The 14,045-nt window shown below is 40.0% G+C and overlaps 1 pseudogene; it reads right to left on the bottom strand.

Annotated features, from left to right (window-relative positions):
- Positions 1-8,250: 8,250 nt before the first annotated feature.
- Positions 8,251-9,820, bottom strand: LOC120039721 (annotated as a pseudogene).
- Between the last annotated feature and the right edge of the window lie 4,225 nt (positions 9,821-14,045).

Genomic DNA, 14,045 nt, shown 5'->3' with positions numbered 1-14,045 from the left:
CAACCACTTTCACACCACATGGCTCTGTCCACCCACCCTACAATTCTGGAAAGAAACTATACACAAACTGTCCACCCTTTTGGGTCACAGCATTCCACTCTCCCCAATCTTCTGCCTTCTTGGAGATCATCAGTCCATTTTAATCGCCTTAAATATATCCAAGAAAACAATATTACTCAACTACAAAAACAGATTCCAACAGTCTATTTTGTCAATGGATTAACCTCCTCACAGACCACACCACAATGGGAGAAAATACAGCATCCACCAAAGACAAAATCCAGTCCTTGAACGGAAATTGGACCCCACTCCTCAACTCCTTGCAGCTACAGATGAGCTGATCCCACCCTAGTGTTTCCTCTGACACCCAAGTTGCTATTAATATTTATTTGTATACATTATATGGAGCAGCAGTTGAAAGGTACACAGTTTGATAGTTGATTGATGTTGTACGGCCAGGTCCGTCATTTTTTGTTTTCTTGATAAAGATGAGCAAAAAACAGAGGTATATTGTAAGCAATTTGTTGTAGCTAATACAATTGTTCAGCTTAAGAGATTTTGTTAAACATGTAATCAAAAAATCTAAAAAAATATCTTGGTAAAAATGATTGGCATTGTCACGACTCCCACCGAAGGTGGCTCCCCTGCCTGTTCGGGCGGCGCTCGGCGGTCGTCGTCACCGGTCTACTAGCTGCCACCAATCCCTTTTTCCTTTTCTGTTCGTTTGGTCTGATTGGTTGCACCTGTCCCTTATTTCGTTTCTTGATTTATGTCTATTTAAGACTGTTAGGCACATATCGCACTACAGCACCACAAAGTCTAGTTGTTATTAGTGAGGGAGTGTCCGTCTGTCCGTCCTGACCTGTGAACCTTGACCTTTTGCTCCCTGACCTTAGACATTGTAGTCCATGGTCACCCTGATTTAGAATGGTCTGTCTACCTGTCTGTCTGTCTGTCCGTCCGTGGGCCTCCTGCAAGCTCGACCTTGACATTATACACCAAAGGTGTCATCAACGAAAACAAGTTATTACTGTTATTGATATTCTAATTGATTACTATGACTACGATATATTCAGAGTTTCTCTGTAGCTAGTGTGGGATAGGGGGAGGGGGTGCTTTAGGTGTAGCAATGCCCGTGTGTGTAGAATACAGGGAGAGACTTGTACTCTGACAAAGCCTGGGCACAGCAATCACACCCACTCAGCCAGACAGACCTTTTTACTGTGTAAACTGGTACTGTAATAAGCCACTGCTCACCATCACCAGGTCTTGGGAGAGTTCAGGGGATTGGCTGTGTTGCAGGTAGAATATACATGGTTCTCTTATCGTTGTGGAATAGAGAACAGTGTTGGTTCTTTGCGTTATGTTTCAGTCTGCAACGTTCTGTTTGTTGTTGCCCCTCCGCAAATCATCATGTACCAACTTTGAACCATGGCTCTTTGGTTTTAGTTCTCCTATAGGCAATCAGGTAGTAATGACAGACACATTATTATACAAGCTAGGCTGCCTGGCCCACTTGCTAAAACAAAGTTCTAAAGTACTGACTTTATATGTACTTTTATTAGTACTATCCCTTGTAATTTACATGCTTTCTACCCCTTGGGTTGTCCAAAATCACTACAAAGTGCACTCTACTCAAAGTGCACCCTATTCCCCCAGTCTTGGCTGTCCAGTGCTGTGTCAGACCCAGTCTCCCACTGTCAACTTTCTCTTTTGTTTTGCTGATGTCTTTTTACAAGCACACACACGTGGTTGGAAAACACCTGACAGGTGACTGTGCCACTCTTCACCTTTCTAAAAACGGCAAGAACTGTTTTGGGCCCCTGGTGCAAAACCTGAATGACTTGGGTGTTTTAGTGTGTGTTTGTAAAATGTATAATACAATTTGAAAAAAGTTTGAATCCTAACCCATTGCCAAGGACAGCGGTGGCGCGCCACACACACTCCAAATGTAGGCTATAGACAATATGTCCACAGTGGTGCTGGTTGGCTGCTGTTTTGTGCTTTTGTGTGTTCTTAGCAGGCAGTGGCAAAGCCAGCGCTGTTAAAGATGTACTCTGGTAGGGTGTCTCTGAAATCACACCCTATGTAGTGCACTACTTTATCACCAGGGCTCATAAGACCCCGGTCAAAAAGTAGTGCACAAAGTAGTGAATAGGGTGCCATTTTGGATGCACATAGTAGTCTGCTGCTGCGCTGTACCTTGGGGGTGGGAGGGTGTGTCAACGCCCCATCTGTAAGTAAAACCAAATATCATTTTCACTATGCAGTCATTCAAATCAGTCAGCTTGCTGTACGTTAGGGAGTACTCCTGTATATAAACATATGGTGATGAAACTGGAGTTGATGACAATATGAGATCTTCTATCTAGAACGGTTGAATTCATGCCTTCAGCTGGTCCAGGGGGGAAATGATTTAAGCGAGAGACGTGTTTTTGAATGAGCTGACTATTTAAGGATTGTGTTGTGGTGGGGCCCTTGGGTTGTAGTTTTTGGGGTGGGTTAAATGGGGTTTGTAGTTTGGGAGTTGCTAGTCCAATGCTGTAAGTATATCAAGTGCATGTTATTGTCACTGATGTAACTGCTATTGATTTTAGATTAGGGACGGGGGGGGCACAACTCTATTTATAATTTTTACATATTATATATTCTTTTGCAAAATGTTGAATTGTATACTTAGGAAAATACACACTTTCCTTTGTGTTCTCTTGACTTGTTTTCAATCTGCTATTTGCAATATGCATTTTTACTTGTATTGTCTTTTAGTTGGTTTCATGGCGAGAATGAGTTGTCATTTGTGTAGATCTTTTTTTGTCTGTTTCTTTTCCTGAATGTGCTGTGTGTCTCGTTCAATTAGCTGTGAGTGAGGATGGATGGATGGAGGGCAAGGTCTGTGTCTTGGAAGTGTTTTGTCTATGATTATCATTTACCTTTTTTGTCTTTTTTATTTTGTTGATTCATTTGTATTTTATTCAGGGAAAAGATGACACCAAATTGAATAAAGACATTTCCGGATGATCCTAGAGAGCGGTTGAGATGGAGAGTGTGTGACAGTGTAGTTAGAGAAGTCTTCTTTCTGTCCTTCCGTAACGCCTGGGTCAAAGGTGTCTCTTTCTCTCAAAGCGGAGCGATCACTTTCACTGCTCCGTTTTGCCGCTTCTTCTTCACCCTGTGTCGCTGTAAAACTTTGGTCCTCCGATATCCTCTTAACTGAATTTTGTTTTTTCTTTCCATGATCAAAATATCATGATTGATTGTTTCTCGGTTTAAATCTTTTGTGTGCCATTTTATTTCTCTTCCCAGAAACCCACTTTGTTTTTGTGGTTCTCTGAAGCTGTATGGTCAAACTAATTTGACTGCATCTGAAATGGCACCCTATTCCCTAAATGGTGCACCAAAATTAGTGCACTACATCGGGAATGGGGTGCCATTTGAGACGGCGCCAATGAGAGAGCGTCTTATTTATGCTGAAATTGTCATGAGTGGAGTTTGCACTTGGGCAGCTTTTGAGTCGGGTGGGGAGGAGTCGTTGGGAGCTCTTTTGGGTTGCAGATGTCCCGTTTGACCAATCAGACCTGCGACTGGCAGAAAGAAAAAAAACTGATTTCAACAATGTATATGTATTATCACTATTTATTTATTGGTTGTGGTTTTGTTTTTTTAAGCCAAACAAGACACATGGTAAAGAGAATCGTCTGTCATTGGCGTTGCCGTTGATACAAAAGCCAAATATCAAACCACACTAACCCACAGGAAACATTGCTATTGTAGTGGAGTGGTTTAAACTCTAGATGGTGTATGCTTTTTTAGTACTGGCTTGGCTGAGCTGTAGGATGTCGGTCTTCATGTTTGTATACTTTAGTGTGTGCACTCATTTCATTGAAATGCTGCTCAGTCAAGCCAAACAGGTTATGGTTTAAACCTTAACATTTACAACATGGGTGGTATTAGAGAGAGAGTGCTAAGCTAATACCCATTTAAGTTAGCTCCTATTGTTTGAAACTTGGTTTGGTTTTACACAAGTAATGAATTATCCTCCTGAAACAGACTAGCAGTCAACGTTTTACGCATACTCTGACTGGAAAAAATTGATTTCTATTACGAAGTAGACTGATTAGCTCGTATTTAATCTGTACTCTGTAGCGAGGTGGAAACCCTGTTTTTAAAATGTTGGTAAAGAATAATTTGCTTGTTCCCTAGGGTTTCTAAATGCAGTATTGCATGACTTGCTCGATTTGAAAGGGGGAAATTGTGTACTTTTTCCATCGCCATTTCAATTCCATGGCTGTTTGTATGAATGACTCAAAGGGTTTGTTCTGACAGTTGTATCAATCTACACAGCTACTGTCTCACTCTGCTTTTCGCTGTCTTTTCATTTTCCGTTAAATTTCCTCTATTTCAAACAGAATAAATGCCATTATATTGTGAATACCTCAGGATTTTTTTGGAGACAAATCAAATAAAGAAAACTTCCAAAAAGTTGTGGAGACGTGTTACATGAGTCTTTATTGCCTGAAGACTGCATGCCTCTTATGACTCAATGTTCTTTTTTAAATTCTTTTTTTTAAAGCATATTGATGTTGTAGGACTCCTACTGAAAATACCAATAGATTAGAAAAAGCTGTACTTTTTGTAAAGCAGGAAACATTCCTTGTTGCATGATCTTCATGTCAATTGAAAGCAACTAGAATGTTAGACAAATGCATTAAATGAAACCTTCCTATTCCATTGTGTGTACCATTTTGTGAATTTAACATTGATCATGAGATCGGGCTACTGAAAACCACACAATGCAACCTAAGGCCATACAATGTTGATTTACTGTTTAACGGATGCCCCTATTGACACATGGGGTCTTGACAACAGAGATCCTATAAAATGTCTGTCATTATATGGTAATGAGGTTGAACTAAGGTTGCTATAGTATTTTTACAAAGTTAACTTTTTGATTTGCTTGCCTGTCTCAAAAAAAAATACATATTAACTGTTTGTTAATCAAGTCTGTATGGCCTAACCTGCAGATACATTTAGGCTACACAGACAGCAGAGGACATGTCGTTAGAATGGTCTGGCTGAAAAGGATGGTAGGTCCCACAGTTTACTTTTAATAACCATTATGCAATGTATCAAGGCAACATCATGGAATTCCTTCCTTGTAGTGTAGGTGTCCATTTTCTCATGAGATTTGGCAGTACAATAATATTAGTCAAAATAACACGTCATCTGAGGGTAAAAACAAGGTAGGTTTTAGCAATGCTTTCCATAAGAGGCTAAAATGTTCTTGACAAGGGCCACAAATTTGGTTAGTCCAGGAAGTATCAAACGTCGTACCTTTCAGCTGCTGCTCCTTGGTCCAGTCAGGAAACTTTCTCTGGATCTTTTTGATGAAATTTATGAGAATCTCAGTGCCTTGTTTGAGATGTTCCTGACTGTCCCATTCTCCCTTTGGAGTGTGGTTGCCACCGTTTGGAGTAACATCAACCTAGGAAATATGATGGAAATCAATGGACAGCACTTCACTTACATTGTAATCAGAAGAGGATTGTGGGAGGAACTATAGGACAGGCTCATTGTAATGGCTGGAATGGAATTATTGGAACGGTGTCAAACGTCTGGAAACCACATTTGACTCTGTTCCATTCTAGCCATTACAATGAGCCTGTCCTCCTATAGGTCCTCCCACCAGCCTCCACTGTAATCTCATTCAAACATGGCACTCAGGATCAAAAAAGCTAACGGAAAACAGAAATAAGATTAACAACTTTATTAACCTATAAATTCCATTCATAGCTCTCGAATCTGGGCTTCGGGGGCCTGATTCATACCTTGGACACCAGGGATGTATTCATTAGGCACCAAGCGGAAGAAAACAGAGGGACTACCTGGATTTGTCCAATAAGAAAGCTGCCTTTTTTCCCCCGAAATGTTTTGTGTTGCCTGCCCTTATGAATACGACCCAAGTGACTGGAATTCTCTGGCCAAACCTATCACTTTATATAAATAGAGATTGTAAAGTAACAAGGCAACAGTAAACATGTCATCCCCCACGAATGATGCAGCGACCCCCTTGGGCCAATTGAGATTTCACATAAATTTATTAAAGCTATTTTACAAATATTAAACACAGTTGCACCATTTGACAGCACTGAATAAAGCTTATCCATTTTTATGTTTTCTCTTGAAATTCTTAAAACTGGATACTCAAAATGATATACTAAGCGCAGCCGGGAGCTTTTGCAAGAACCTGTCGCAAAAATGTAACAGTTAATGACTTCCTCCTCACACAGTCGCACCTCTTCTTTCTCCCTGAAACTGAAGCCTCAATTATATCCACCAATCTGATTGTGCATGGACAGTGTGCAATGTAAACTCTGCTAGAGTTTTTTTAATATATATATAGTGTACAAGGATTTCCCCTCTCTATAGTGTGCTTGATTTACAGCAAGTCACAGCTCTGTCCAGAAATAACCAAGCATGGATAGCTGCTAGTGATGGGTCGTTCGCGAACAAACAGCCTTTTTTGAAAGGCTCTTTTTGGTGAAAAGAGCCTCACTTGGCTGCCTGATTAGCATACTTTTAATATTTGCAACCTAGTCTCAGAGCATTTCGTATTATTCTGTACGTTATTCCGAGACACTCCATTTAGTATGCTATGTTACGTTTCGTATGTTATGAATTACAATTCGTATTATATGTTACGAATTTGCAAAACGTACAATATGTTACAATTGGAAAACATATATGTTACGAATTCTGACTAGCTGGCTAACGTTAGCTAGGCTAGGGTTAGGGTTAAGAGAAGGATTAGCTAAAAGGGTTAGGGCTAAGAGAAGGGTTAGCTAAAAGGGTTAGGGTTAGGGGGAGGGCTAGCTAAAAGGGTTAAGGTTAGGGTTAGAGGCATGGTTAGCTAACATGCTAAGTAGTTACAAAGTAGCTAAAAAATATTAAGTAGTTGAAAGTGAGGTGGAACCCCTGTTTTAAAATGTTTTAGTAGAGAATCATTTGCTTGTTCTCTAGGGTTTCTAAACACAGTATTGCATGACTTGCTTTATTACAAGGGGGAAATTGTGTACTTTTTCCATGGCTATTTCAATTCCAAGGCTTTTTGTATGCATGTATGAATGACTCAAAGGGTTTATTCTGACAGGTGTATCAATCTACACAGCTACTGTCTCACTCTGCTTTTTGTTGTCTTTCATTTCCCTGTCTCATTTCCTCAATATTTCAAACAGAATAAATGCCATTATATTGTGAATACCTCAGAATATTAAAAATATTTTTTTAACACTTAAAAATCGAATAAAGAAAGAAAAAAAACTCCCAAAAAGTTTTGTTACATGAGTCTTTATTGCCTGATGCCTGCCTGCCTCTTATGACTCAAACATAACATTATAATACATGTTTTTAACACAATGTAAACCCTTACACATTCCTCATTACATTGATCTTCATGTTGATTGGAAAAACCAGACTACTGAACTAGAAAGAAAAAAAAAACGTAGCAACTACAATGTCAGACAAATACATCAAACTAAATCTTCATATTACATTGTGTATAACATATTGTGAACATATCATTAATCATCATAGCAGGTTACTGAATGGTCCAACACCTGAGGAAGTTTGAAAAGAGTTGAACTACACAAAGTAACCTATCGGATCCTCTGTCATTCCAATGGTCTGGATGCTGGTCAATGATAAGGAGTCCAAAAGCTACTATCTCTTTCAAAATGTATGATATGAACTGAAGAAGAAGAAGAAGGATTTAGCTATTAGCCACGCAGTTTTATAAATAAATCACCAGTTTGTAGTAGTGAGCGTTTGTAGTATTGATTACAGTTAGCCTACTTTAAAGGGGCAATCATTAGTTGAAACAATAACAAAGCGTTCTCGCCTGCACTGTTTAGGTAAAAAGCTGAGGGATGGGGGTGGGGAAATGTAACCACTAAATTCCTAGACAGAGCTATGGATGCACAAGCTTTTCATTACACCCGCAATAACATCTGCTAAATATGTGTATGTGACCAATAACATTTGATTTGATTTGCAAGGACTGACCTTACATGATATAGCAACTGCAGATTGCCCCTTTAACTGTGTATATTTTTTATAACTAAAGGTTTTTGCCAAATGTGTATGTCTCTTGCTGAATTGCAATGCTAACACATCAGAATGATTGAATGACTCAACGCTTGAGAATATTTTGGATAAAACTGAACCACACAATGTAATGTTCTGGTTTATTTACCCTCAGACCAAGTTGGTGTGATACCATTGAGCCCTGGCAACAACGTCATTGGAATAGTCCTTTCCAGTGGTGTTCTCATCCACTTCCTCACATAGCGAATCGATCTCTTCATCCCCCTGGTTGTAGGAAGCTATTCCCCCTGAAAAGTAACAATCATGGCCGGATTACCAACCAGCCGTGCAGTTGATTGCGTTAGAATTGTTTGCCATTGTATTCCCCCCACCCAACCCACCCAGCAAGTATCTATCAACTAGCAAACGTTGTACCTTTAAGCTGCTGCTCCTTGGTACATTCAGGAAACTTGTCTTTGATTTGTTCGATGAAATAAATTAGAATCCCAGTGGCTTGTTCAAGATGTTCCTTACTGTCCCATTCACCCTTTCTCTTGTGGTTGCCACCATTTGGGTCAACATCAACCTAGGAAATATATTATGGAAATCAATGGACAGTACTTCACTTCTGTTGTAATGCCATTCAAACATGTCATTTCAGCATCAAACAATAAAAGGTCATGGAACTAGAAATAGGTTCAATGGCTTTTTAAAGTCAAATTGTATAAACTCCTTTTATAGCCTCCTTCACAAATCCAGATACCAACTCAGTCGCCTTGTGGTTAGAGTTTCTACCCTGAGATTGGAAGGTCCCCGGTTGAGTCATACTAAAGATTGTAAAAATGTCTCTCTGCTTGGCACTCAACATTAAGGAGATAGATTGGGGGTAATACCATTTGATAAACTAGCATCCTGTTCAGGGGTTGTACTTTTACATCAACCTCTCTCATGGTACAGACACAGGAAATATGCTGTCTGGCCCCCATCGTGCAAGGCTACTAAAGCGTACTGTATGAGTCCAAGTCGAAACAGTTTGCGTATATATTATGATGTTTTTCGGCAGCACCAAAGATATTGAATTATTTTTCCATCAGTGTCCCTGAAAGAAATTAGATGCATGATCACTCCACAAGCGATGAATATTTACACATAATCTGAGTACCTACCTGCATTAGCCCAAAGCCTTTTCCAGAGTCCCCCCAGCCTTGTTTTGGGACGATTGGTGGGGACGGTTTACGTATTGCTCTCCCACCTCTGGTCTCTCTTGAGATGATGCCACAGATGAGAGCTGGAGCTATGTCATTCTCTTTCCCCACCTCTCTGATGATGGCAATGTACCTCTTTATGTCATCCTTGTCATACTCTGCCATTCTCTCAGATGCACTCACCCCGCTATAACCTGTTGTAAGGTATATGTGCTTTCAGTCTTTTTGTGAATGAGATGGATGTATGGATTAGTATTGATTATGTAGGTTCTGTTAGTTTCATAGACCACATACCTCTAGCATGTCCGTCAGCATCTGCTGTCTTCTTAGAGGCACCAGTAGTTTTAAACTTTCATAATGTCTCCATACTTTGACCTAAAGATTGCTATCTCAACAAGACAAACACAAGCTGAGGTTAACTGTCCTGTTGTAGGGTAATAGGCCTATGCGAAAATACAACAAATATTGTATTTACTAAATCTTTTCCAACTACTAAACACAAGTACACTATTTGAAAAAACATAAAGCTCACCCATGTTGATGTTTTCTCTTAAAATTTTTGAAATTGGAGGATCCTCAAAATGTTAAACTGAGCCGAGCCGGGAGCTTTTGAAAAAACCTGCTGCACAAATGTGACCATTTGTTAACTGAACTGACACTCGCAAAATGGTCAAGCCAGTTTCCGCCTGATTTGTTATGCACGAATACATAACACTTTACGGTATTAAGTATTTCTGATAGGGAAACTGAGTCGAATGCACTCTCACACACAGATAGAGACGATAGCTACAAATCATTTCAAGTAAACACTTTGAAGCACACTTATTCAATATTCCATAATCCCAATTATACAATATCGTTTATTTCATTTTCGTGTCTTGCTACATATCTTTTTCATAGATAAAATAATAACTGATTAAACAAAATCTCTTTCTCTGTTAAATTGTATTAGTATATAATAACATAATACAATATAGCACATCCATCCAATATAGCTCAGTATTTGTATGATTGTATTGTCTTTTTTGCTCTTCTTTGTCAAGGGTGCCAATCATTTTGGAGTTGACAGTATCTACACTAGGGTTTTGTTTGGAACTGGGCATATCTTTTATTATCGAAGTCAAGTACACTGGGTTTGTGACTACGTAATAGGCCATGTACCTACACTGAACAAAAATATAAATGGAACATGTAAAGTGTTAAAAGATCCAAGACATTTTCCATACGCACAAAAAGCTTATTTCTCTCAAATGTTGGTTTACATCCTTGTTAGAGAGCATTTCTCCTTTGCCAAGACAATCCATCCACCTGACAGGTGTGGCATATCAAGAAGCTGATTAAACAGCATGATCATTACACAGGTGTGCCTTGTGCTGGGGAATATAAAAGGCCACTAAAATGTGAAGCTTTGTCACACAACACAATGCCACAGATGTCTCAAGTTTGAAGGGAGTGTGCAATTGGCATGCTGACTGCAGGAATGTCCACAAGAGCTGTTGCCAGAGAATTTAATGTTCATTTCTCTACCATAAGCCGCACTCCAAAGTCGTTTTTGAGAATTTAGCAGTATGTCCAACTGGCCACACAACCGCAGACCACGTGTATGGCGACGTGTGGGCGAGCGGTTTGTTGACGTCAACGTTGTGAACAGAGTGCCCCATGGTGGCAGTGGGGTTATGGTATGGGTGGGCATAAGCTACGGACAACGAACACAATTGCATTTTATCGATGGCAATTTTAATGCACAGAGATACCATGTCAAGATCCTGAGCCCCATTGTCGTAAAATTAATCCGCCGCCATCACCTCATGTTTCAGCATGATAATGCACGGCCTCATGTCACCAGGATCTGTACACAATTCCTGATAGCTGAACATTTCCCAGTTTTTCAATAGCCTGCATACTCACCAGACATGTCACCCATTTTACATGTTTGGGATGCTCTGGATCGACATGTACGACAGCGTATTCCAGTTCCCGCCAATATACAGCAACTTCACACAGCCGTTGAAGAGGAGTGGGACAACATTCCACAGGCCACAATCAACAGCCTGATCAACTCTATGCGAAGGAGATGTGTTTGCTGCATGAGGCAAATGGTGGTCACACCAGATACTGACTGGTTTTCTGATCCACGCTCCTACCTTTTATTTAGGTTTCTGTGACCAACCGATGCATATCTATATTCCCAGTCATATGAAATCAATAGATTAGGGCCTAATGAATTTATTTCAATTGACTGATTTCCTTATATGAACTGTAACTCAGTAAAGTCTGAAATTGTTGCATGTTGCGTAGTACATTTTTGTTCAGTATAATTCCACCTTTTCAAATGATCACCTATTAATCTACGTATAACACGAGTATCTACATCCACAAGATGACAGAGTAGACTGACTGAATATGTGAAGGATATTTTTTTAGGGTGAGTATTGACAAAGTGGGACACTTTCTGAAAATGACCTTACAGAATCATCTCATTGTCTTAACCCCCAACATTATACTATTCTAGATAGCTTAAGAACTCTGCTACACTATACAAACTAAACAATAAAGAAATAACTAACATGTGGGTGTCCTCAGATCAGGAGTGCAGGGGGCTGGTTTGGGGGCGTGTCTTCAGTCGCTAGGCAACACCTAATCCCCTCACTCTTTTCTCATGTCATCAGCCTGATGCCTCTCTCTTGTGTTTGCGCTTCATAGTTCCCCTAGGAAACCTGTAAGGGAAATAGAGAGACAAGAGAGGTTAATCTTAGGGACAGTTCCAGGGGGAAGTATTGAAACGAACACCATGCAAGAGGCTACAGAGAATTGGTGTGTGTGTCCTCTCCTCACCACGTTGGTTTTCTCTTTCAGCAGTCAGGTTGGAGTCTATTCTGCTCCTCTTCTGTTCGTTGGCTTCAATGGTGTACATCTTCCTCTCATCTCATCTTCTTCAACTTGCTCAAGTTACACTGTAATATAGAATAACCAATTATTTGAACCCATATTTTAAGATGGCAAAATATGGGTATCGTATGGTGTTTAAAGTTCACCACACTGGGTTAATTATCTATTAGAAGGCATATCAAGCTCATTGTTACATTCCCCAGCAAGACAACCAAAAATGTTTTTCGCTCAAACAGAACTAAAAAAAGACTAACTGACAAAAAATAAAACGAAACAGGTGGGGTTTTAGGAGGGGTTCTGAAAGACACTCATGGTGTTGTCCAATGAAAGATGACCAGCAACAACAACTGGGACCTAAAAGACACCCACCATGAGTGCCCACTAAATTTGCCAAATATGAGGCAAACAAAAGAAAAACCCACACCAAACTTAAAGGCAGATGTTCAGTAAATGTTCAAAAACAGGGAAGATCAGACAAAGGAATGTTTTCCTAGAAATCAAAATCGGGGGAGCCAACTAAAGGTGTTGACCCTCCACATCTCTGAAGCAACTGGAGCACTGGGCCAGCCACTCATAAATATCACTTGGGCCAGCACACGTGAAACACCTTCCAACTAACGAGATGGATAAGCCAGCACACGTGTAACACATACTGACTAACAAGGTGACACCAATCGGTGCGCCCTAAGTGCTGGCGTGCTATAAGTGCTAGCGTCTCTATCTGTGCGTGAGATCCCTTCAAGCATTCCAATTATTTGAAAGATATTGTTTCAAAATAATGACTTTTTTTTTCTCAATAATTGATGCCTTGAGTCAATGATTTTAGAAGGCGGTATAGTTATGATTTAAATGGTTTGACCATCCAGATCTATTTTCACTTGTAAGATATCCAGAAACAATGTGTCGCGGACCACCTCTGGAGCTGGTCAGGTAGATCTGATCACGATCAGTTCACAACGGGTCTTTTAATCGTTCACACCGGTCTAAATGTGGGCACAATGTGAATGTGGACAAGATCAGGATGAATGTTAGTGCCAGGTATATAAAGGGCTATATAAAACAATGACATCTAGTTTCTTCTTGCCGTGGGATAGCCTATATTGTTCCTTTAAAATGAGGCAGAAGTTAAAGTTTAGAATGTGTTTAGCCTATGCAATGATGCACTGTCTAACTTTTGGATGATTTCCGCCAGTAGTTTTGAAAGTAGTGCTCACGAGCCAAAAGTGTTCCCCGTTTGTCGTCTACTACATCATCCAATTGTATACTACAGTGGCTTGCGAAAGTCCCCCCCCCCCCCCCCCTTGGCATTTTTCCTATTTTGTTGCCTTACAACCTGGAATTAAAATTGATTTTGGGGGGGTTTGTATCATTTCATTTACACAACATGCCTACCACTTTGAAGATGCAAAATATTTTTTATTGTGAAACAAACAAGAAATAAGACAAAAAAAATGAAAACTTGAGTGTGCATAACTATTCACCACCCAAAGTCAATACTTTGTAGAGCCACCTTTTGCAACAATTACAGCTGCAAGTCTCTTGGGGTATGTCTCTATAAGCTTGGCACATCTACCCACTGGGATAGCAAAACTGCTCCAGATCCTTCAGCTCCTTGGGTTCCACTGGTGTACAGCAATCTTTAAGTCATACTACAGATCCTCAATTGGATTGCGGTCTGGGCTTTGACTCGGCCATTCAAGACATTTAAATGTTTCCCCTTAAAGCACTCAAGTGTTGCTTTAGCAGTATGCTTAGGGTTATTGTCCTGCTGGAAGGTGAACCTTCGTCCCAGTCTCTGGAAGACTGAAACAGGTTTCCGTCAAGAATTTCCCTGTATTTGAATGAATCATGCAACATGTGAATTGGCTTTTG

This window comes from Salvelinus namaycush, unplaced genomic scaffold (genome assembly GCF_016432855.1).
Source record: "Salvelinus namaycush isolate Seneca unplaced genomic scaffold, SaNama_1.0 Scaffold295, whole genome shotgun sequence".
Taxonomy (NCBI): Eukaryota; Metazoa; Chordata; class Actinopteri; order Salmoniformes; family Salmonidae; genus Salvelinus; species Salvelinus namaycush.
The sequence above is the reverse complement of the archived record's forward strand: the minus strand, read 5'-3'. Positions and strand labels throughout refer to the sequence as shown.